General features: G+C 40.6%; 1 protein-coding gene across 1 annotated transcript in view; it reads left to right on the top strand.

The window, feature by feature from the left end:
• tmem91 (transmembrane protein 91) overlaps positions 1-25,247 on the top strand; it is a 63,108-nt gene that overhangs the window by 2,267 nt on the left and 35,594 nt on the right. The window contains exon 2 of the mRNA XM_048167902.1: positions 21,088-21,251. The gene's annotated coding sequence lies outside the window, so the exon portion shown is untranslated. The remainder of the gene's footprint in view (positions 1-21,087; positions 21,252-25,247) is intronic.

The raw sequence follows: 25,247 nt of genomic DNA, 5'->3' as shown, positions 1-25,247 counted from the left end.
TACAAAAGTGTGGAGTGCCTAAGGTAATGGAAAAAATAGTTTCACAAAGTTTCTCAAGGGAACGCAATCGTTTTGCGACCGAAAGCTTTGAAATATAAATTTTCCTCCCATCTAATTTTTCCTATTATCATCATGTCCCTATAGAGGTTTCATACTAACGCATCCAGTGCCATCTATCATCTCAGTTATTGACTGTAGTAAAAATTATCTGCGAATTTCAGTATTAATATTAGATATTACTGTTATAATGTCTTGTTGCTAGACAAACTAGTATTTTAGTAATGATAGTATTTTGTTACAAATTACATCTGATTACTTTCTATCCAGCAAAATCCAGCAAAAAAAAAAAATACTAAAACGTAATTAAATACATTATAAATTTAATAATAAATAATTTAACACCTTTATTTAACACTTAACACTACACTTGTATAGTTAACATAAAGCAGGGGTTTTCAGTCCTTTAGATGCTACAGACCCCCAAATATGATCATCCTCATTTGAGTGACTCCCCATCCTAAAGTTTAAGACATCTATCTTTTATAAACAGCCAATTTATACACTGAAAAATTAAAAATTTTTATAAATCTAAAATTAGTTTAAATTAAGTTACAATATTATATATTTTTTCTACTCTATGGTAATGTACTGTTAAATGCATTTCTTATTTCTGTCACGATCACCTGTGAGAGTGCCTTCAGCCTCTAGAGGGCACTCCTTCCCGGACTCATTGTTTCACTCATTTCATGAACTACATTTCCCATATACACTCCCTGGACTAATTACCATTCATCATTGCACCCAGCTGTTTTGTGTTTGTTAATTAGTGTTTGTCTATTTAATCTCAGTTGTGTCTGTCCCTGGTTGTGGTTCGTTGTATTTGTTACGTGCACTGTTTATATCTCTGGCTTGTTGTTTTGTGGACTGATTACCTGGATTTTGACCTCTTGCCTGCCTTGGATTACGTTTCTGGACTCCCCAATAAATACTTATGCTGCACTTGGATCTGTTACATCTTGTTCTTGTGCACCCGTGACAGAACGAACCACCACTATGCAAGGATCCAGCAGCAGGAGACTCCGGTCATCAGTGGGGGCTGAGGAGGCTCAGGCCCTTTTGGCGACTCTCCGCCAGAGGAGAATGGGAGTGCGGGCATTCGTCCAGAAGTTCTGGTCACGGGCGGAGGGGTATGGTCTCTCTGATACGGTCCTCAAAGACACTATTAATAACTGTCTGGATAGACCTCTGCCGCAGTGGGAGATGGAGCTGGTAAGGGGTTAAACTTTTGGAATTTCTCCAATTACCTGCATCTGCGTGGGAATGGGCCGCTTCGACTACCTCCAGCACCCGCTCCAGCCCGTGTGCCCGCTCCAGCCAGTGAGTCCACTCCAGAGCCCGCTCCAGCCAGTGAGTCCACTCCAGAGCCCGTTCCAGCCAGTGAGTCCACTCCAGAGCCCGCTCCAGCCAGTGAGTCCACTCCAGAGCCCGCTCCAGCCAGTGAGTCCACTCCAGAGCCCGCTCCAGCCAGTGAGTCCACTCCAGAGCCCGCTCCAGCCAGTGAGTCCACTCCAGAGCCCGCTCCAGCCAGTGAGTCCACTCCAGAGCCCGCTCCAGCCAGTGAGTCCACTCCAGAGCCCGCTCCAGCCAGTGAGTCCACTCCAGAGCCCGCTCCAGCCAGTGAGTCCACTCCAGAGCCCGCTCCAGCCAGTGAGTCCACTCCAGAGCCCGCTCCAGCCAGTGAGTCCACTCCAGAGCCCGCTCCCGCCAGTGAGTCCACTCCAGAGCCCGCTCCAGCCAGTGAGTCCACTCCAGAGCCCGCTCCAGCCAGTGAGTCCACTCCAGAGCCCGCTCCAGCCAGTGAGTCCACTCCAGAGCCCGCTCCAGCCAGTGAGTCCACTCCAGTCTCGCATGCTCTCCCTGTCAGTCCCGTGATGGCCAGGAGGGCTGTCTTCACTTTTTATATTTTGGCTGTCTTGCGTGCCTGGAGGATGCACTCAGAACAGCCCGAGCCCGCTTCAGCCAGTGAGTCCACTCCAGCCAGTGAGTCCACTCCAGCCAGTGAGTCCACTCCAGCCAGTGAGTCCACTCCAGCCAGTGAGTCCACTCCAGCCAGTGAGTCCACTCCAGCCAGTGAGTCCACTCCAGCCAGTGAGTCCACTCCAGCCAGTGAGTCCACTCCAGCCAGTGAGTCCACTCCAGCCAGTGAGTCCACTCCAGCCAGTGAGTCCACTCCAGCCAGTGAGTCCACTCCAGCCAGTGAGTCCACTCCAGCCAGTGAGTCCACTCCAGAGCCCGCTTCAGTCAGTGAGTCCATTCCAGAGCCCGCTTCAGTCAGTGAGTCCATTCCAGAGCCCGCTTCAGTCAGTGAGTCCGCTCCAGCCAGTGAGTCCACTCCAGAGCCCGCTCCAGCCAGTGAGTCCGCTCCAGCCAGTGAGTCCACTCCAGAGCCCGCTCCAGTCAGTGAGTCCACTCCAGAGCCCGCTCCAGTCAGTGAGTCCACTCCAGAGCCCGCTCCAGCCAGTGAGTCCGCTCCAGCCAGTGAGTCCGCTCCAGCCAGTGAGTCCGCTCCAGCCAGTGGCTCTACTACTGAGCCCGCTCCAGCCAGTGGCTCTACTACTGAGCCCGCTCCAGCCAGTGGCTCTACTACTGAGCCCGCTCCAGCCAGTGAGTCCACTACAGAGCCCGCTTCAGTCAGTGAGTCCATTCCAGAGCCCGCTTCAGTCAGTGAGTCCGCTCCAGCCAGTGAGTCCACTCCAGAGCCCGCTCCAGCCAGTGAGTCCGCTCCAGCCAGTGAGTCCACTCCAGAGCCCGCTCCAGTCAGTGAGTCCACTCCAGAGCCCGCTCCAGTCAGTGAGTCCACTCCAGAGCCCGCTCCAGCCAGTGAGTCCGCTCCAGCCAGTGAGTCCGCTCCAGCCAGTGAGTCCGCTCCAGCCAGTGGCTCTACTACTGAGCCCGCTCCAGCCAGTGGCTCTACTACTGAGCCCGCTCCAGCCAGTGGCTCTACTACTGAGCCCGCTCCAGCCAGTGAGTCCACTACAGAGCCCGCTTCAGTCAGTGAGTCCATTCCAGAGCCCGCTTCAGTCAGTGAGTCCGCTCCAGCCAGTGAGTCCACTCCAGAGCCCGCTCCAGCCAGTGAGTCCGCTCCAGCCAGTGAGTCCACTCCAGAGCCCGCTCCAGTCAGTGAGTCCACTCCAGAGCCCGCTCCAGTCAGTGAGTCCACTCCAGAGCCCGCTCCAGCCAGTGAGTCCGCTCCAGCCAGTGAGTCCGCTCCAGCCAGTGAGTCCGCTCCAGCCAGTGGCTCTACTACTGAGCCCGCTCCAGCCAGTGGCTCTACTACTGAGCCCGCTCCAGCCAGTGGCTCTACTACTGAGCCCGCTCCAGCCAGTGAGTCCACTACAGAGCCCGCTCCAGCCAGTGAGTCTACTACAGAGCCCGCTCCAGCCAGTGAGTCTACTACAGAGCCCGCTCCGGCCAGTGAGTCTACTACAGAGCCCGCTCCAGCCAGTGAGTCTACTACAGAGCACGCTGCCGTCCCAGAGCAGCCCCAGCTTGAGCACGCTGCCGTCCCAGAGCAGCCCCAGCCTGAGCACGCTGCCGTCCCAGAGCAGCCCCAGCCTGGGCACGCTGCCGTCCCAGAGCAGCCCCAGTCTGAGCCCGCTGCCGTCCCTGAGTCCTCCGCTCTCCCTGATACGGCCACGGAGACCGTTACCGAGCTGTCCGCTCCCCTTGATACGGCCACGGAGGCCGTCACCGAGCTGTCCGCTCTCTCTGATACGGCCACGGAGGCCGTCACCGAGCTGTCCGCTCTCCCTGATATGGCCATGAAGCACCCTTGGCCTACTGCCCTGCCGCCGTCCAAGCCTTCTGCTCTGCCGCCACCGCCCAGATCTTCTGTCCTGCCGCCGTCAACCAAGCCGTCTGTCCTGCCACCGTCGTCCAGGCTTCCTGCCCTGCTGCCACTGCCCCGGCCGTTGGAACCGTTGGAACCCGCCTGGTCAGTTCCGCCAGCACCGCCCTGGCACTCAGCCAGGATTCCAGAGGCGCTGGCACCAGCCTGGTCAGTTCCTCCAGCACCACCCTGGCACCCAGCCAGGACTCTAGAACCGCTGGAACCAGCCTGGTCAGTTCCTCCAGCACCACCCTGGCTATCAGTTGGGGACCCTGGATCTGGCCCACCATCCCTCCCCCTGATCCTCCTCCTGTCCACCTCCCTCCTGAGTTTTTTTTTTTTGTTGTGTTTTTGTTTTTTGTCTGGTGGAGCGTCTGGTAGCCGCTCCTTTGAGGGGGGGTAATGTCACGATCACCTGTGAGAGTGCCTTCAGCCTCTAGAGGGCACTCCTTCCCGGACTCATTGTTTCACTCATTTCATGAACTACATTTCCCATATACACTCCCTGGACTAATTACCATTCATCATTGCACCCAGCTGTTTTGTGTTTGTTAATTAGTGTTTGTCTATTTAATCTCAGTTGTGTCTGTCCCTGGTTGTGGTTCGTTGTATTTGTTACGTGCACTGTTTATATCTCTGGCTTGTTGTTTTGTGGACTGATTACCTGGATTTTGACCTCTTGCCTGCCTTGGATTACGTTTCTGGACTCCCCAATAAATACTTATGCTGCACTTGGATCTGTTACATCTTGTTCTTGTGCACCCGTGACAATTTCTTTATTTAATTTTTATCCATTTTATTTATTAAGGGTGCAGTATGTAAGATTTCTGTCCGCTAGAGGTCGCTAGAGGCCTATTCAAAACAAAGGCGTAGCTTGATGACGCCAAGTTTGAGCAAGGAATCTTGGGACATGTGGTCTCCATCTCAACGGACAGTGCAAAAAAATTGGGATAGGACTTGGGAAGAACTCATGTTCATGGATTATTAACGTTACTGTAGTATGAAGCAGAGCAGGAGCGAGTGTTGTGGGAGCTGAACGAGGAGCTGGAGCGATTGATCAACACACGCCTCACGAGCAGCAGAACATTTATTATGACACAGTCGCCAACGCCGCTTCCGCTTTTCCGGTCATGAGCATGAGGTAACGCAGCTCTGTTTATCATATTAGATACATTTGAGTGTGTTGAAAATGATGTTATAACGTTACTCTGTGCGTTCACTCGGTGCTGCTGTGAGACACTTGTTGCACATTTCAATAAGATTTTAGAATATCACATTAAATATTGGATGGCTTGTGCTGATAAATGGCTTGCAATTAATTTTAAAACGTATTGTATGATGAAAAAAAAATTGTATTACTGTTACTAAAAATAAAGCTGCATCTGATTATGCTATGTTAGCTACTTCACAAAATAGTGTTTTTCTCTGAGGCATGGTAAAGCATAATAAATCGAAAAAAAAGACTAAACGTGTTGAGCTATATAACAACAATTCATTTTCTGTCTATAAATATATCAAAACAGATAGTCTATTAAAATGTGTAATATATTAAAGCATCTTTGGTGTTTCCATGGGAAACTCGGAAACCGAGGGTAACGCGGGTATGACGCAATTGACAGGCGACTCCTCACACGTCCCGGAGCCTTGGTTAAAATTGCAATTTTCTCACGATTTACAAATAGTTGGAAACTTTTGGGATATTGTAAGTACTCAAGTGAACAAAATATATAAGACTGGCCTAATGGTTTTTGGATATTTTACTGCAGAAATCATACATATTGCACCTTTAATCTTAATAAAAAATTTATTTATTTTATTTAATCCAATTTATTTATTTACTTTTAATCTTATTTATTTCTTTATTTATTTTTACAGTTTTTCTCAAGACTTTTCCACGGACCCCCTGTCACTCCCTTGCGACCCTAGTTTGAAAACCGCTGACATAAAGTATGCATCTTCATATACATGCATAGAAGGAACCAATGTCCACCCCTCCCTGTGAGAGCTGTGTTTGATGTAGGACTGGTGCTGTTGTGATGGGGCTTTGTGCTGAATGGTGATTGTGTGAAGGTAGAACTCATTTGATGCCTCATTGGAACCCCATTATGATGGAGGATAGAGAGAAGTGAGTGCTTTGGAAAACTCGAACAGAGAGAGCGTGGCCCCTTCAGAAACAAACCAAACCTCATATCCACAGGCACACCTGAATGCTTTTCAGCTTTTTTTAGTCTCTCCCACTTTTCTGACCTCATCCCTTTATTTCCTATACCTCCTTTTTTGCCTTGTTGAGTTCCACTCCACTGCCAGGATCATCTGCTTCGTTCTCTCTTGATTCTCTCACCCTGTCTTGTTCCTTCTGTGTTTTTTTTTTCTTCTGTCTGTCTCTCCCCCCATTTTTCCCTTCCCCTTTCTCAGACGCACACTGTTAGTCTAGAGATGAGTTGGCCATTATTAGAGATGGCATTTTGGCCCATCAGCTCCTGACAGGCCCGCTTGACGTGACAAGATGGTGTACGTGCACCTCAAAACAAATAAATGTGTAATCAGCCTCCAACAGATGGGCTTTTCCGATGTCTCTAAAGGAAAAAAAAATAAATAAATTGAATGATTAGAGTGGAAAAATGGTAATGGAAAGGCTGTTTTCTTTCTTTATCTCCTTCTCCCTCTTCATGTGTAAATGGAGAAAAGGAAAGCTGTCAGCTGAATATGAAGATAATCCATATTTTAGTGTGGAAAATTACAAGTAGAAGGATAAATTATTGGTGTACATGACCAAATGCATCATAAAGTCTTAATTATCTGACATGTGCACATGACATGACCTCAGATAAAACTGAGACAGTGTACTAATGACTGATTTCAGAGGAACTGATTTCATGTCCATTCAAACTGGGAAAAAAAGAAAAAGAAAATCTGATGTTGCACATGTCCACTTAAATTATTTTCAGTGCAAAAGCAGTATCTTATATACACACAACACAGGCACATTCTGTTTAAAGCCAATTAACATTGCACAGCATCAAGCCCTCATTTGAGCAGTGTTATTTTAGTATTATTTACTCACCCTTGTGTCGTTCCACATTTGTAAGACCTTCATTCAACTTCGGAACACAAATGAAGATATTTTTAATGAAATCTGAGAGCTTTCTTTTCCTCCATAGAGATCCAATGCAGCTATCACTTTCAAGGTCCAGAAAGGTAGTAAAGACATCAAAGTCCTCTATGTGACGCCACTTTATTTACGAAAATAATGATCTGCAACGCGCATTCACAAGAGAGCTGTCTCTCGTGTCACGCGAGAGCTGATATTGTTGCTTTGGATAGTATTATTTTGTAAATAAAGTGGTGAATTATGTTTTTTGTTTTTTTTCGCGTCACTTCATAAAATTGAGGTTAAACCACAGGAGTCACATGGATTACTTTAATGATGTCTTAATTACCTTTTTGGGGCTTGAAAGTGGTAGTTACTTTAGATCTCTATGGAGGGACAGAAACAAAATTAAATATCTTAATTTGTGTTCTGAAGATGAACGAAGGTCTTACAGATGTGGAACAAAATGAGGGTCAATTTAAATTCACTTTATTTCAATTACCTAATGATTTTTAATAGTTTTAGTTTTAGTTAACAAAAGCAACACTGGCCCTCACACAAGCTATCATACACACATCATCACCCAGACGGCCCCTCCCTGCACCAGATCCCTGTCCCTGAAGTTATAAATGTTGAATGTTCATCTTTAAAGTATTAAAGGCCATGTGCTGAGTAATTACCGCAGAAGATATTGACTTTATAAGATGGACACTTGGGAGATCTTTCTGTAAACAAGCACATTTCTTAATGCATTATGCACAGGACAGACAATGCAGCCATTGGCACACATACATGTATGGATGGGGGCTGGTATGAGTAACAAAAACACACTGATTCACTGCAAATTATGCCATTACTAAATTTTATAATGCTTTCGTTTTCTTCTAAGTGCGTTTAATCAATGCTTGTGCCTCGGTGAACAAATTCAGTGAACCTAATTAAAAAATTAAATCAAATCTTGTTTGTTAAAAAGATGAACATGAAATGATTGCAGTCAGTAATTGTGGCAACACAAACCCTGTGATAAAATATGATAAACCAAAATTCAACAGCACAGTAACATAGCAGTTTAGAAGACTGCTATATATATATATATATAAATTTGTATTAGAAAGAAAGTCTTTAGGTAATTATTTAATTATTGAAATTTGTTGACATTTGTCTTCTAACTGGGTTAGCTAAAGGTCTAAATATTTCATTATAATATTTTGTATACACTTGTAATTAAATCTAATTGTATTTTGTATTTTGGCTAAATCCCTTTTGATAACCTTTATGGAAAGCACTTGTGTATGTGTTTGATGTACTTGTAATCTAATAGTTTGATACTTACTTATTGTAGTATTATGTATTTTCAGTGTTATTAATATCAAGAAAAATTAAATGCTTCAAGAAACAGTCATTTTTAAGAGATATTTTCATATGTTCAGTTCAACACTTCATTATTCTGTTGTTTGGCAGAATGCAATTACATTTAGATTATGAGATTCAAAATATTGCCTCTCCATATTTAATATGTTCTCGTAGTGCACCTTATGATTCATGAAAACACAGTTATTCATTCTTTATGCATGTACTAGCATTTCTCATTTGTAGGCAGCTACTAAGTAAATAATTATAAACACACCACTGTAGGCAACACAGTAGACAAATGAATCCTGCCACATGTCTGTTGGTTTTTTAATAGTTGACTGTCAGATTATTACATCTGGTTCACTCAATCCTTAAAGGGATAGTTTACCCAAAAATGAAAATGTTTTGAAGCCCCAGTATGGCTTCAGGGGGTTAATAAAGGCCTTCTGAAGCGAAGCGATGGGTTTTTGTAAGAAAAATATCCATATTTATAACTTTATTAACTATAATAACTAGGGTTGGGAATCGTAAGAAATTTTCCAGTTCCGGTTCCGGTTCCGATTCCGGTTCTGCCTAACGATTCCGTTTCCGGTTCCGGTTCCATTAAAATAATTAAACAACTAATAAAAAATGGTAGCAAGGGAAAAATGCACAATACTCGACTCAAACAGTCCTTTTTGTGTTTATTATTCTTTTAAAATGAATTGAATAGACAGCTAATCTCATATTCGCTAACACTTTACAATAAGGTTCATTAGTTAACATAAGTTAACTACATTAACTTGAACTAATAATGAACTGCATTTCTACAGCATTTATTAATTTTTATTAATGTTAATTTCAACTTTTACTAATACATTATTAAAATCAAGAGTTGAATTAGTTAGTATTAGTTAATGCACTGTGAAGTAACATGAACAAACTATGAATGGCTGTATTTTCATTAACTAACATTAACAAAGATTAACAAATACATTAACAAATGTATTGCTCATGGTTAGTTCATAAATGAACCTTATTGTAAAGTTTTACACATGTAAGATCCAGACAGGTGAAACAATATTTTTGTAAGTTGGATTCAGAAAGACTTGTTTCTGAAAGAATGATTCGGTGATTTTTGTTGCCACCTAGTGGCGTAACAATGCAATCAATACAGTCGTCATTTGAAGTCCAGTTACTTTCAAAAGGTGATTTATTAGGCTATATTTTGATCGGTAACATCGGCGTTTCTATCTGAATAATAAACTTTTGTATACTTCTGTGATAATTGGAATATTTGTCACACAGAAATAATGATACTGTGTGTTTGAAAAGATTGTGAAGCTGTTTATATCTAACGTTACACATGACAACTCTCTTCAGATCAACGGCAGCACGAACGCAGATTTGAATGTAGTGATTTTATTTTTGTCAAAGGTTTAATATACACGGGCGAATCGTTGTTATTTAGGAATTAGATCATGTGGGTGATGAAATCGAGAACGCGATCTTTTAAAGATTAATCGTGCAGCGTTGTGCATCTATCTCTCGCTCTCTCCCTCTCTCTCATTAATATCTGACGTATATGAGCGCGAGGGCTTTTCAGTGCATTCATTGCTATTCATGAGGTGAGGTGTCTCTATTAAAGGATACGCTTCCCGCACTTCGCCCACCCATCACACCAGAACCGTTTTCGGAACCGAAACTTAGAAATCTTGCACGGTTCCGGTTCTTTTCAAAAACCACTACCGGTTCCGGATGAAAACCGGTTCTCGGTTCCCAACCCTAATAATAACTAGGGTTGCAAAGGGGCGGAAAGTTTCCGGTAAATTTCCGGAAACTTTCCACGGGAACTTAACCTGGGGAATTTTGGAAATATTCCAATTTGGAAACTTAACAGGAATTCATGGGAATTTACGGGAATTTATGGGAATTAATTGGAAATTTTGGGAAATTTATACAGATATATATTTTACATATTTATAATATTTATATCAAATGTATCATATAAAACAAATATATACATTTTGTTTGGTCATAACATGAAATAACAGTTATTTTTCGCATTCAATCAATTCTAATTTAGTAAATATGTAAATTAAATATATTTTTATATATTTATATTCACATGATCCTTCAGAAATCAGTCTAATTTTGCGGATTTGATACTTATTTGTTATTATCATTATTGGAAACTATTTGTTAGCATTTTAGAATGATTTCTGAAAGATCATGTGTCACTGAAGACTGGAGAAATGATGCTGAAAATTCAGCTTTGATCACAGAAATAAATTATATTTTTATGTATATCAGTTATTATACCATTATTTTAAATTTTAGTTATGTTTCACAATATTACAATTTTTTCTGTATTTTTGATCAAATGTGCATGTTATGGACTGGGGGAATGCACAGTGCATGCAGGGGGTGTGTCCTCAATAGCCCTGCAGTAAGTAGTGTGCTGTGTGAGGAATGTGCAGGGTAAAAATTAAACTAAAATTGCATTAAATCTGGTTGTTTTAACCAAAATTATGTTGCAAGATGTTTTTTTTTTTCAACTACATTTAAGTACCCTGTAATAGGATAACCAGCAATTTTGCAAATTCCCTGTTTATTCCCATTAATTCCCGTCAATTCCCATATATTCCCGTTAATTCCCATGGAAAGTTTCCAGCTTTGAAAATTCCCGGAATTTTGCAACCCTAATGATAACTAGCTTTAGGCAGATGGCTGTACACATCAATTTGTGGCGGAAGAGTGACCTCTGATCCAATGGATGATGTAATGATGAATGCGGAAGTGCAGAGGATAGAGCAAAACAAAACACTGGTCATGAATTAGAAGTCTAAAATGAGAAATTTTAAAGAGAAATGTCGGAGGATTTCGATATAATAGAAAAGGAGCTTCAGTTTGTTGCACAGCCATATTTGTTTAAACTGCAAGAGGCGTCTAAGCTTACGATTCTCCTACATCCTACGTAATACATGCCGTCAGGGGTTACTCTTGTGGCGCAAGTCGACTTTCACAGTATGTGTACGGTCGTCTGGCGAAAGCTAGTTATTTTACTTTATAAAGTTTTAAATATGGATATTTTTCTTAAAAAAACCCATTGCTTCACTTCAGAAGGCCTTTGTTAACCACCTGGAGCCATATGGATTATTTTTATGATGGATGGATGCATTTATTTTGGCCTTTCACTGCCAGTATAAAGATTTGAAGAGCCAGGATATTTTTAATATATCTCCGATTGTGTTCGTCTGAAAGAAGATAGTCATATACACCTAGGATGGCTTGAGGGTGAGCAAATCATGGGAACATTTTCATTTTTAGGTGAACTATCCCTTTAATATTTGTTTATGGTTTTGGTTCCAGCCTTAATTAGTGGTTCAGACACCCCCCGCCCACAAACCGCCCTATAATTTGCTCTTTATGTATAGATGTTAAACATCTCATCTGTATGACACACATACACTCTCAGCATGCATGAGTCCATGAGGCTCTCAAAATAGGACAGAAGAGACAGTGAGTGCCATATAAAAATATCTTCCCATCTTTTTCCCTCTTCTTCTTCTTCTTCTTCTTCTCTCCACTCCCCCTGTTTTTCTCAGCTCTGCTCTTTATACCCTCCTGTCCCTCTCTCTGTTCCTCTGGAGTAATGAATAATAGAGGGATGCTTGTCTTCTCTCCCTCCTCCGGTTAATCAGGCCTCGCCTGGCTGCCCTCTCTGTCCCCTCCTTTCCTCTCTCGCAACCGTTCTTTAATAAATCATTCAGAGTTTCAGGACGACAGCAGTTGCAAGTGGAGGAGAACACCACTAAAGACCTCCACATCCACAAATATCCTCTTCCTGTGTCTCCATTTTCTTCTATGTTTCTCATGAGACACATTTCCATCTATTACTCTCACTCACCTGCTCCTACGCCAACCACGCTTCCCTCTTTATATCAGTCTCTCTTTCTCTCTCCTTGACTTTATAGTCCATCCTGTTGTGCTCGCATGAAGCATTGCAGTGATAGCATCATCCTAAAACACATATTCCCAGGTGCATTTATATAGGAAATTAGATATTGCTCAGGGATGATATGGATTTACACAGAAACTGGTTGATTCCAAGAGTGCTGTTATACAGTCCAACAGTATTTGAAGCTGTCTACGTCGGATATGACAAAGCGACACAGCAGCAGAATATGGCTGTTAGTCCTGTATTTGAGTCCTCAATACGGTTACGTTCACACGTAGTTCAGTTATTTATAGGAGTGACAACCGCATTCTATAACCGAACTCACACCCACAAAATGTTCAGGACTCACAACTGCTTTTTCGGAAAACCTGTGCTGTGTGAACGGAATCAGACTGGACAACAAGTTTTCTGTCACATCATACAGTGAGAGCATGTGTTGCGTGTTTTAATATGTGGTTTCGGTTACTTATAACGACAGAGATATTACACCGGAGCTGCTTCCATCTGTTTTCTGTTCTATGTGTGACTGAAATGCTCCACTCTCCACCAGATATAAACGCTGCTGTTGGTTAATGAAGATTTGACGGATGAACTCGCGGCTTCAATAGACTCATTTTGTCATGTCAAAAGTGATAAGACTTTTCAGTTTTATGGACGGCGCCATCTTTGAAATTACTTTGGTCACTATCGCTATGGTTACTGGTAAGAGAATATGGGCTTGACTCACATTCATTCACTTGTAAGTTAATGTGGTAGTCAATCCCAAAAACTGACAGTGTAAATGTAGCCTATTTGTTCTTTGTATTAGAAGTAGAGATGCACCGATTGACCGGTCAGGGACTGGAATCAGCCTGTTTCCCGGATCGGTGACCAGCCAGTCAGTGTCACGTCTTTCCAATTCCGAGCCGGTCCCTTTTGTTGCCAGCGGCTCAGGCAATCTGGGCTGAATCCCAAATGGCACACTTCTATGCACTTTCAGTCTTGTAGACTTACAATGGCTGCTGCGTGCGCATGTCCGTTAAGTCCACGAGACCGAAGGGTGTCCCATTCATCATTTCTGTCAGGACCACTATCGTCAAATATGATAGATAATGCATAGAGTTTGTATTGGTGGTATGGTTCTGTTCTGGGCAAGAACTCCCTGCGCATCCATGCAGCCTAGCATGGATAAGAGCAGGGAGAGCAGCAATAAACCCCCTAGGGTAAACAGAACAGGACCAACATGCAGATATCATTAATGTCATGATTTAACGTACACATATTTAGAGAATTAGTCTGATTCAGGGGAAATAATAAGGCCAATCCTAACTGAAGAGAGGAGGAGCTGGGGATGGAGGAGGGTAATTTGCTCCTGAGAAATGCAATAGCTGCTGATAATACTGAGGAGCTTATATATAGATGCCATAATAGGCGTCGTATTCCTATAGGTAGACATAAGTCACCTGGGAGTCAGCTGATGCAAGCTTGACTGACGTAACCTGCCAGAACTGACGCTAACGCTAGATTTTAGGTTTCAGAAGGGTGCTCGCGAGTGCTCCCTTTGCAGCCGCTATGCACCCTCGATGCACACTTTCAGCTAAGCCTGCAAGTTTGCGAGCAAAGCAGAGGACTTTACCCGGCAGTCAAAGCGGCATTAGGTCAGGAAAGTGCGGATTCAGAGGAAGGCCATGAGGGTTTAGGGTGCCATTTGGGATTCAGCCAACGTCAGCTGCGCATTCTTGCGCTCTTCTCTCCAACAGTGAAGTGACACACACTCGCCTCCTCTCACTGACTCGTCTCATTCACTCTGGTTAAATAGTGCTTGTATTGCTCATAATTTTACTAATTCTTGTAGGTTTTGCGCTCACACCAAAAGCTTGTGCAACACTGATCTATATTAGCGAAGCGCACAAGCTGCTTCTCAGTCTCAAACAGATTGTGAGTATCACTTAAACGGTCGAATACATACAAAATGATGTCAAAACGCCTGTCTTGGAGCGTATTCAGTTAAACACAGTCAGTTTTGGAACATTAAATAGTTGAGAAAGATAATGCAAGTTGTGTAACAGTATATTGGGTCTGTGCATAAACTCTTAAAGTGACAGCAGCCTAATATTGTTGCTGCTGACTGTCATGTTAATCAAAGTGTTAGTTCACCCAAAAATGAAATTTCTGTCACTAAGTACTCACCTTCATGTCGTTCAAAACCTGTAAGACTGTCATTCATCTTTGGAGCACAAATTAAGATATTTTTGATGAAATCCAAGAGTTTTCTCTTGGATTTCATTGAAAGCAACACAGTTACCTCATTCAAACCTCATACCCTTCGATAATGAACGTGATATTGCGTAGCTTGTCAGTGAACTACGGCTCTGTCTATTAAATGCCGCTCCATTTGAAAGCAGGTGATGGCGATTTAGCGGTAATCAGGGAACCGGCTTTACTGACGAAATGCGCATGACAATCGCATGCGATATATTGCCCAGCCCTACTATGAAGCGACGAGAATACCTTTTGTGCGCAAAAACAAAACAAAAATAATGATTTTATTCAACAATTTTTCCTCTCCCGTGTTAGTCTCCTACACAGTTGGCTCAGTGAACGCAGTGCAGGCTTCTGTTTACGTCCGAACGCCAGCTCAGTATTGGCCGACATGTTCATGTGAGCAGCACAACGCATGCATATGATGCTGACGCAGGAGCCGGCCAATACAGAATCGGCGTTCAGACGTAGTACACGGAAGCCTGCACTGCGTTCACTGCACTAACTGTGTAGGAGACTGTTCTTATATTTTAGTTCTTTTAGCTTTTAAGTGTTATTGCATTCTTCCACAGAATTCGGAGCAGACACATAGCCACCTCGGAGTAGCCTTAACTCAGCTGTGTAAAGTTGCCTTTGGAGACTATATATGTAGTGTAAAGAAAACAGACTTATTCTCTCTGATCCAACATGAAGGGCAAAAATCAGACTCCACCTCAGGGAGAGCGCAAGTCAGGAAAGAGATTCTTCTAAAGCAGAGACATCATTCTGTTTGAACTGTTCTCATTCTCCCTTTAATCACTCTGCTGGTCATTAAGTCCAACTCTATCTCTCTCTCATTCCCTCTATCTATATAGCGCCTTGATTTATGCCATCATTCTGTCTTTCTTTTCCTGCCTTTCTCTATGTCTCTTTTTCTTTATTATCTCACTCTGTCTGCCTGTCTCTCTTCTCCTCTCCAGGGTCAGGTTCTGTGACAATTACTTTTAATCTGCCTCCATTACCAGATCTCCCTTCCATTCCTTGGTTCACAGTATTAATCACTTTAATTGCCACAGAGTCTGAGACACACACCGCTTTCACCCTCTTCTGAAAGGTGTTCCCATTGTGAGTCTAATCCCCTTAAATGGCCACTTCAGCATTTATTTAATTATTTCTCATCTTCTTCACAGTCATCAGAATCCCACTAAACCTCACAAAATCCCTTGAATATTTGAATTCGGAAGGGAAGGATAATAGCACATACTGAGAACTCTACTTGTGTGTGTTTTTCAGGTAGACGGTAATAAAGACACACGTTGTACTCTGTGTGGGTGTGTGTTTGGGAGGGGAGGATAAGAAAACTTCATGAGTGAGTCTCAAATGCATATCATGTTAGAGCAGTGATAGAGCAGGTTTAAAGTGAGCTACAGTGTCACTTTGTGTCTCCTACGCAGTGAACGCAGTGCAGAGCTTCCGTATTTACATCAGAACGCCGGCTCAGTATAGCAGTTTTGTTTTTAACTGCTAGATGGCCAAAAGTTACATAGTAGAACTTTAACTGAAAGGGATAAAGGGATAGTTCACCCAAAAATGAAAATTATCCCATGATTTACACACCCTCAAGCCATCCTAGGTCTAGTATATGAATATCTTCTTTCAGACGAACACAATCAGAGATATATTTAAAAATATCCTTAGTTCTCCAAGGTTTGTAATGGTTGTGATTGGGGGGGTTGAAGCCAAAAATAATGCATCCATCCATAAAAAAAAGTAATCCATAGGTGGATAATAAAGCGAAGCAATGCATTTTTGTAAGAAAAATATCCATATTTAAAACTTTTTAAATTCAAATAACTAGCTTCCGGCGGACGACCATACACAGAATGCATTGCAATTAACATTCAGTTAAGTATGGATTTTTTAAAATATGCAATTTACTTAATAAGTTTTCTTTTTAAAAGTATGCTAAAGAGCTAAAAACTTCTTTTTCACAAGAGCACCTTCATGTTGTTTCAGATTTGTATGGCATGCTTTCTTCTGCTGGACATTTTTTTTGACATACGGTATTTTGGCTACTCTTTATGAAAGTGAATGAGGCCCAAAATGGCAAGTTTAGCCCTGGTATTAAGATGGTCAATCGGATCAAAAGTGGACAAGGGAGACGCATTCTCTTTTACACCTGGTATTTTAATCCATCTCTTTTGTCCACTTCTGTCCTGATTTCTTCGAAGGGAGGGTCTATGGGTGGGTAAATGTATGGGTATTTTCAGACCTTTCCATCTAATCGACAAAATATGGTTGCGGAATTTACATATGAACGTGCCCATGACGACGGAAAAACATACGAGAGCAGCAGCTTTTCTTTTCTGCTCTGACAGCCGCACTGAACGTTGTGAGTGTGTGTTAGAAATCAGGAATGGTGAGAGAACATTGTACTTGGTACATTTTTCATCTTCAAAAAACAGCCGATAAAGTTTAAATCCAGTCTGATTAGCATGCTTCCCATAACTTTTTACTCATTACGTCAGTAGATGGTCTTTTGCGGCTGTTCAAACACATTCGACCACATGAGCGTTTACACTACGAAAGCAATCTGGTCGAATGTGTTTTCGACTTGCTCTGGAAGTGATTGAAAGTGGACAAGCTCAAAATGCTTACACCTGTATTTAGCATCATCCACTTGTGATCCGATCGACCAAAACGCATCTTAATACCTGGTGCAAACAGAGCCTTTGATTCATAAACAAATCATTTGTCTGATTCAGATCTTTTCAATGAGTCAGTTGATCCACAGTAGTTCACAAAATAAGTCTAAATGATTGATTCAATAATGTGACTAACATGGTTCTCAAACTCACTGACTCAGTGATCTGGTTAATCTGGTCCTATGAACCAAATTTATGGTACTTTTATGGTGTCCTTGTTGAAGCTTGAAAGCTCTATAGTCCCTCCCTATTTATTGTTATTGCACAGAAAAGAATGACCAGTCTCATGTTCCAAATGTGTTCTTTTGTGTTCCACTGAAGAACAAACGTCATAATGAGGGTTTGGAACAACATGAGAGTGAAGAAATTATGACATTATTATTATTGGCTGAAATAATCCATTAAGCCGTCGTTCTCTCCTTGTTCTTAATGAGGTGGCTCACCGAGGCTAATAAAAAAATGGAAAGCAGAAAAACTGCTGTGCTAAGTAAAACTCGTCAGTCTTAGAGAGAGCAGAGGAGGAGAGCGCTGTAGAGAGTTGTATCATCATTGGCAGTGCTGACCCACACTAATAGCAGTATTGTCTCCTAAAGCATGTTACCTCGCCAGCATTTCTCAGCGATGTTTCATTCGGTCTCATCTGTTGTAATGCGATTATGTCAGCGTGAGAAGCTGTGTGTGACTCACGGCCAAATGTGTGTGTTTGTGTTTGTCTGAGAGACATTCATTGAACACTCATCCGAGAATGTGTATAAATGCTCAAGTCATTTTGATTTAACATGTTTGCTTACTACATAATTCCCATACTTCTCATTCATTACTATGATTCTAAATAGCAGAAAACAGCAATAAGAATGAGAAGGTGTGTCCAAAGCTCTGTCTGTAGTGTATGTGTTTGTGTGGGAAGAACTGCAGACCAAGAGCAGCTAAATAAATAATCATTAGCAGGCTCACTTTAATTTAGGTTACAGCTCTTGAGATGGCTAAAAGCACTCATGACTCAGTCCCCACAGGCTGTTTCACTGAAACCTTTTCTCTTTTCACTGTTTCTCCTCTGACTACATTGCTCTTTTCTCCCACCATTTGACCATTTATTTATTAGCGCCATTCATCCTCATCTGCCTTCTTTTTCTCATTTGGGTTTAAAGTAAACACATTGATTGACATTTTCTCTCTCTAATGTTTCCATCCCTTCAGTTTTAAGCTTATCTGTCTTTAGAGAAAGGGTGGGAGTATTTGAAAACAATCGTTTTTTGCAATTCTGTTTGATGCGAATGATGCAAAAATTATACACTTTAGCTTATGAATGAATCATAGCTCTTAGGAGAGATGCTGTTATGTTTCTAAGCGACCAGATTTACTGTTTTTTTTTTTTTTTCAGAACGATAAAGCGGGTTATTAAATTGAAGGAATCAAGCCATATTGACGATGTAAACTGATTTAGCTGGTTTTACTTATTGTAGAAAAAGTAATTAATATGACTAGATCAACCCAAATAAATTAGGTTGCAGCAACAAGTTATTTTTAAGGGTTTAGATAAAGTAAATATGTGTCTTTAAGGTAACAAACGTTACCAGCTTTTACTGCATAAAAAACAAAATATCATGGGACACCCTGGTCATACACCAGTTATATAAGCAAGTAAAAAGAGCAAGTGAAAATATGAATTTTTCAAATAGTTATGAGAGAGTTAGTTACTTTGCTTCATGATCATGTGGTCCTTTGCAGGTGTCTGAATGATGTCACATCCTATCACCGCATGACTTGATCCAAAATGGTCCCTTTATATTGGTTACTCCGAATGACATCAATGAAATTCATTTTTCTGGACATTCTTTCTCATAACAAAGCAATGACTTCTACACATAATTTTAATACCATTTTGCACTATGTTGATATATGATGTTATAAAATCATGCCAGAATAAAAAATATATACATTTATTACATTTTAAGATATTTTAATCAAATGAAATGGCTGTATTGGCCTTTGGACGGTTAAACCGAATGACCTTTTGACACTTCAAAATCTTTAAAATACCTTTATATGTTGCAAAATATAATTAAAACCTTTTGGATTCAATAAAGAGATCTAGTTGTACTACCTTACATACTTTGGATGTCATATCTTTGTTTGTTTTTTTATTATTAAGGCCTTTGGACAAAAAAATGACCCGTCACGTCATTGACCCAAATGCAAATGGTTACTGGCCAAAGTCAAACCCAGAAGAAAGAAAAATCACATATGAGTTATATTTGCTCATACCTAGTGTTTTATTGTTAGCTAAAACTACATTTAGAAAACACTGTACAAGTACAATATAAAAGATAAAAGTTGTTTCCTTGGCAACTAACTAAATTAAATAAGTTATAACTAATAAAAATGACAAAAGCACATAAAAACTCTAACATTTTAACTAGAATGAAGCCTGAAAATATAAAAATAAAAATTGATTTAAAATATTAATAAATACTATGTCATATGCCTATTGTTCGTCCTGGGCATGAATAACATTAAAGTTTAATGACATTCAATTTTAAAATAAATGTTGTATTTATATATTTATTTAGAAATAAAGAAACCAGTAATCTCAAATTTGAGTTCTCCTTGATTTTCAGAAGAGATTTCAGTAATGTCAATTGTTAGATCAGATGGATCTCCATGTCAGAAATATCAGATACATTAGATCCGACCCCTGACGCTTCAGTCAATCCCTGACTGAAGATGTCAGTCTTCTATCAGCCTGAGAGTTTGACTGAGAAGAGCAGAAGCAGGAGATGAAGTGATGATAATAAAAAGAGCAGTTTATTTATAACACAGCAAAAATTACTGCTTCACAACATTATCCTGTGACATTAAAAATCTTGAAATGGAGTCATTCTCTTATCTCTTACTCATGAAACAGCCCCTCAAACCACACAATTGTAAGATTAAACAACAATAACAAGCATTGCAAAAGCAAAGAAATAAGTAAAATAATAAGTAATATACAATATAAAACATAAAAATGACAAATGAATAATAATAATAATAAAATAATTAAAAGAAAATTGATGTAAAATAATAATAATATGAATGGTTAAATGATAAATCAAATGACAACTACATAAATGACTAATTATAAATTATTATAAAATGAAATCATATAAAAAATAAATAAAAAATACAACAAAGAGACACAGGTTGCTATCAAAAATCCTTAGAAGATCCTTCAAAATGTATTAAACATTTGTAATCAAAGTCCTAATTGTCTGAGCAATGCTACCCTAATTCAATTTATCACTGTTTACTTATAAAGTATGTCAACAATTGTCTCATTTGTGTCATTTTTTTTATTTCTCCAAAGCAATTTTAGGAGAAACAATTAGAGATATCTTATTACAGTATGTCTCCTGATCTATGAGGGAGCAACATCTGAGTCATAAATCTCTCCATAAATGGATTGTGTTAGCTGAAGCCTGTCTAAATATTGACCGTCACAATGCCTTAATTGCAAATTTCATGGATGAGACACCTAACAAATGTGAGTTAGACTGAGCATGACTGGTGTGTTACTGATTATTGAGGACAGAAATGTGCTTTCGATTCTAGGCAGAGAGAATTCGATCCTGCCCCCATTTTGCAGGTCTGTGTATTTGTGTGCGAGACATTTGTTGATGGAAGTCATCTTGATCCCTCACAAAACGAGTCGTGCTCTTGGACGCACATCATCAGAGCTTCACAGAGGGGGGTAAAGCACAGGAGAGAATAGGATAGATTGAAACGTAGAGAGGGATTGAACAATTTGGATAGGCAGTGGGATTTTAGTGGGATTTCCTTTTTTTTCTTATCCCATCCTTCCATTCTGATTATCCTTTCAACCAATTTTTCACTCTCCCCCCTCTTTTAGAGATAAATAATTCATGGCTCCTGAGGCACAGAACAGCGCTGGAACATTCTAGGAAAGATAAGGGATTCTGATGAGTGCTGATACTTGGCATGTAACGCCACACGTAACAGAAAATTGCACAAAGACAGCATCTCCTCCACAGTGATGTACAGCCTGCAGCCACGGTACAGCTCAGCCCCCTCACACACACACACAAACACACACACACTTTGTCAGCATTTAGGCTTGGTTTTAGCTTCGAGACTGCTCTTGTCTCAGCTCAAAGTCACCGACAAGTCTGTCCACAGGCCTACATCACTGGATTCCCTTTGAAAGTGAAGATTAAAGCACAAGCCACCCCGGAAAGCTCAAAATAGAGCCGTCGGGTTACGGAGAAACAAAAGCTACTCTGGAAACATGCAGCTATAGTTTTCAGCACAGCACATGCTCACAGACACACGTACTGATTTTGCAGAGTTAGACGTGGGCCTGGGTCAACATATTTTGTCGATCCTGGAACAACATTCCTGTCCGAAAATGTAATCCTAACCATATCCCTACCCATAAACCTAACCCTACCCATAGGTTATATCTAAAATCAGAGGGAAATTATAGGAGAATAACACTGATGTAGAAGCACCTAACCCTGGTTATAAGTTAAAACTTGACATAAACTGGTCGATTAATTGGAATGTTGTTTCAGGATCAACAAAGATGTTTATCCAGGAACATGTTGCTCAAATCAGGTTCTGCCAGTGTTGTTGAAGCCACTGGAAGGTGCTGAGTTTATAATTTATAATATCTTTAAATAAAACCTTAAAACACTTCAACACCCATAATGCACTGGGCATGTTGCCGTCCAAGGCCACTCCCATCAGTCTGCTTTGAATACGCTCACCCATAATGCACTGGGCACGTTGCCGTCCTATGAATACGCTTACCAGAGTCAAATACCTCCTTGCTTTAGTAGGAAATACTTCTTAATAAACTTTTAGTCATACTGGTGTCGACTTGTGTTGTTCCCTGGTGTAAGAATTCAAAGAGTAAACTTTGAATTCTCGTGGGAGTGAGTTACTTTTGGTTTCCAGTGAAGGATCTAGCACATTGTAGGCAGTGAATAAAGGCTGCAAAGAATCGTAAATACGGAGAGGAAGCTGTGACGGAAAATATGAAAAACCTCCATAACAATGCTGTTGCCATAGTGTTCCATTTTTACCATAGTGCTGTTTAAAGTACGATACATTTTTCAGTGATAAACTATTCTGTTTATAACCCTCTGTCAATCCGAGTGTCTGTGGGTGTGGATATAAAAATGCAGAAGCATAATCTGTAGAAATTCCCACTTATTTGTAACCAAAAGTCGTTTTGGTGACAAATAAATGGGAATTTCTCAGTCCAGCTAACACGGAGAATGACTAAACATTGGTCTTTTTACAATACAAAGCATGTTGAAGTGACACGTTAAGGTGTGGAAGTTTAGACTGGTGTGAAAGGCTCTATCAGGAACATCTCTCCCTGCAGCAGTGCTGTGCCATTTTATTGCTCCAGCAGTGAGAGAATTACACATGTTGGACTGTGGGGATGGAGTATGTGTTGAGTAAGTTGGTTTAGCTGCTGATTCGGTAATGAGCTTGGTGAGGTTGAACGGTCATTGTGCTGCTGAGGTCGCTGTTTGCGTGTGTGTGGGTGTAAAGCTAGACAATAGGGTCAGGAAATCAGTGGGAAACGAGCCGGATTCGGCTCAGCTTCCTTAAGAGGATTGTAATGTGACAAGTCATTAACTGGAGCTACTCTGAGCTGCAGCATGTGCTGACTAAGAGACGGCACTGTACTCTTAAAAGCAGTGATGGACTGGTACAGAGCACTGTGTATGCTGTCAGAAATTCATTTTAAATACTAAAGTCTTGTTTCTTTCATTTGAGAGGTTAATTGAGGTAAATGGTCAGCTATTAACAGGCCCACAACTCCACGGATAGAAGATTTTTTTAAATGCATGCCATTCAAAAGATAGCAAATATCCTGTGTTCATTTTTTAAATATTTTGGCTAATTTGATAAGGCTTTCAGTTGTCAGTACAGTCCTGTTCACACTCTCAGAGGGTATTTTTTTATCATTGTATGGTTCATATGGAAGCCCATTTTCCACCACATAAGAGAAAAAAATAGTTGGTAAATTATAATGATGACAATCTCAGTCAAAATTATGAGAAGTCAAAATGAGACAAAATTATAAGATAAAAAGTAGAAATTAAGACAGTCAAAAGAAACATGAAAAGAACAATGAAATGGATGAGATGAAAAGTTAATTATAGAAAGTCATATTTTGAGATGCTGAGTCATATTATGAGGTAAAAAGACCAAATTTTGTGACATAAAAAGCCATAATTATGACATAAAAAGTCAGACTTATCTCATAATTGACTGTCATAATTTCGACTTTTTACATCACGAAGCATTCTTTTTCTCAGAAGCATGTCTTATAACTTTTTATGCTATAATAATTTTGACTTTTTATGTCAATTTGTATATCCAATCTATATCCAAGTGGCGGAAATGGGCTTCCATAAATTCCTGCTGCTTGATACCATAACTAATATAATTGACCATAGCTTTTAAAAATCTGATCACAAATGAGATGTATGCTTTGATGCAATTTTTTTTAATGTTTCTATGAATTACACAGCAGTGCATCATACATTATATCATGAATGATGAATGATTATCATCAAATTATAAATCAAACTCAACATACCAACAATATCTGATTTCTGGTTGTCAATGCATCATTGCAGTTTATTGGCATAAATTTAAACTTTTCTCAACTTGACAAGATGCTGGACACTCTCAAATCTCATCACCGATGGCCACTGTCATTCATATTGCTGGTAATCATCAGCTGTCGTTGAAAATGAATGATGTCTGGTCGCTTTGGCGTTGTCAAAAAGGCTTAAAAGTGCAGTAAGCGATTTCTGAGAAACGCTGTTGAAAGTGGATCGGACCTTGTAGCCAATCAGCAGTAAGGGGCGTGTCCACTCATTATGGGGGAAGTGTTCATGAATTTGGGGGCGGGGCTATAAATATAGGGGTGTGATCCTTTTGGGTAGGGGCATGTTTGTTTTGGTGATTACAAATATCAACGGCGTTTCTCTGAAATCGCTTACTGCACCTTTAAGAGTTACATAGATTTATGTCCAAAATAGTGCAGAAAATGTGACATTAATGTTGCAGTATAAAGACAATATTTTGTGCTTTTCGCCATTCTTTGGCTCTTTATGTCCTGTTTGCACACAAAAAAATTTTTTTATTCAATTTAATTAGATTTTACAGAAAAACACAAAGTGTACTGATCATATTAATATTTCATTTTCTGTGCTCCAAGAATTTCCACATTTTCATATGCATTCACAGTTTTTCATGTGCATATTATAGTCTTTTTTAGGCTTGTGCGTGCGGTTCTGTGTGTCCAAATGTAATGAGCAGGAGCGGAGCTGAGCGCTGAGCTCATTTGTCTGGGTGTTGTCAGGTGCGTGAGCTCTCTCTGCTGTCACTGGGGATTATTTCAGGCTGTCTGCTCTCTGTGTGCCCGAATAAACAGCATGTGCACTCACATATGCCATACATTTCAATATATGCAGGCTGTGCGTGTATGTGTGCGTGATCTTTTGCGTTTGAGAGTGAGGTCAATTAATTTGAACCCCTCTATTCCCCATGATCCTCCTGCATATAAAAACATTAGAGATTTCCCATATGGATTACTGCTTTAATCACCTGAATAAATGGCCTTGACCTCTTCAGATGGGTGGGTGAGATGGGTCAGCGTGCCTCCGCATACGTCATGACATTGACCTTCTGCTGCAGGATGGATTAGGTGTGGATTATTGTGATCTTTGCACTTTGCTGCTTTGCATGATGGGAATCCTGAACTAGGAGTACCATTATAGGTTTACTAGACTGGTTTGACCTCTTAGCACTTGCCGAGCTACAAGCTACTCATAATTTAAAGTAACTAAACTATACTTAGGCTCATTTGAAAATGTAGTTTCAGTATTAGGCACACATTTATTATTCTCTGGACATTGGATTGCATATTTAAAAAGATGATTCAGGTAGTATTCTAATAATTTTTTTAAAAATTGTTTTGATTTTATTTGTTTGTTTAATGGTTTTAACACAATTAAAAAA

Source organism: Megalobrama amblycephala, linkage group LG19, assembly GCF_018812025.1.
Source record: "Megalobrama amblycephala isolate DHTTF-2021 linkage group LG19, ASM1881202v1, whole genome shotgun sequence".
NCBI classification, from domain to species: Eukaryota; Metazoa; Chordata; class Actinopteri; order Cypriniformes; family Xenocyprididae; genus Megalobrama; species Megalobrama amblycephala.
Note: the sequence above shows the minus strand (reverse complement) of the source record. Positions and strands in the feature narration are given on the sequence as shown.